The sequence below is a fragment of the Trachymyrmex cornetzi genome, unplaced genomic scaffold, assembly GCF_001594075.2.
Source record: "Trachymyrmex cornetzi isolate Tcor2-1 unplaced genomic scaffold, Tcor1.1 scaffold1465, whole genome shotgun sequence".
Classification (NCBI taxonomy): domain Eukaryota; kingdom Metazoa; phylum Arthropoda; class Insecta; order Hymenoptera; family Formicidae; genus Trachymyrmex; species Trachymyrmex cornetzi.
The window spans coordinates 1-1,447 of NW_017296054.1; positions in this window are offsets into that span (position 1 = coordinate 1).

Genomic DNA, 1,447 nt, shown 5'->3' on the forward strand with positions numbered 1-1,447 from the left:
TATATCGCTCCATTTTTTTGGCTCGATTAATTTGCAAATTTCTTTTGTATCGCTCCATTTGTTATTGTTAAAGTTTGTAATATTTTATATTTTATAATACGTTAAAATAAAGATTTCATTGCTATTTTAACTTCTAATACTGTTTTTATTAATCATCTGCTGTGAACGTTTGAATTCCACGCGTATAGAATGGGCCCTACGTGATTGGTTGACAAAATATGTCCCCCCACTCTGCCGCCATTATGCGCAACGACACACCTTCTATAATTCCACCATGCTTTACGCGAGCTGGCGAGTTGCGGCAGATCAAGATTATCGGATCTCAATAAGGGCTGAACCGATCAAGTTCTAAGTATGCTCAATCGATTGCAATCGCTCGGGATATATAATGAAAGTATTTTTATTTTTTTTTTCTCTCTCTCTACGTGCTCTGCGAGCGGAGATATTGCGACGTTGCGACGCAAAATATACGAATCTGAAACTTTTTATATTAAGAAACGTCATTGTCGTCGACGTCGTCGTCGTCGCCGCTACGAAGTAGTGGGGGTAATGTCCTTTTGGAATTTTTGGCGCAAGAGGCAATTGTGGCGCTGTCAATGTGCATGGTCACATCACACATGTGTCTGTTTTCTGTGGCTGATGATTAGGTTAGAAAATCTGTTACATCGTAGGCATAGATGAACACGTAAGTGATTTTCTGCTTCTATATACACAAATTAGACTTGCTCGACACGTTTTTGCACGAAATGAACGAATCTGGCAAAAAAAAATGTATCGCTTTACCCCATGGACCGAGATATATTAATCGTTAAAGTCGATCACTATTCAGGTTAGGAAATCCGTCATATCGATGGTATAGAAGGACATGAAAATATGTAATTGAAATTAGAATAGATTATTTTCTGCTTCAATTACACAAATTCTATGCTTTAAAATCACATTCTTTGTCACGTTTTTATTTGTACAGTAGAGCATTTGTTATTTTTACAGCAAAGTATTTGTCTTGGTTAAATATTTATCTGTAAAGCATAAAATCTGTTTAATCTATGCCATTGATGCAACGGATTTCCTAGTCTGGATATCTATCAACTTTAATTAATAACAATAACAATTAATAACTCGGTTCGCGGGGCAAAGCAACACATTTTTTATGTAGCGCAAAAATACGTCGAATGAATCTATTTTATTTTATCAACCTCGAGGAGGTGAGGAGGCTAAATTCAACAATTACCGAATGTTGATATCTTGCATAAACCTAATTATTTAGTGCGTTATAATTCGATCTTGTATAATACGTACATTATTATGTAACTTGTAATGTATTTCTAGAATTTTTCAACTGTGATACAAACTCTGAGCTATGCAATGACACATATCGATCCATGTATGAAAGAAGATTCTCTATTATTCTTAGATGTGCTTGTACAAAATTATAATAGTGCGTTGG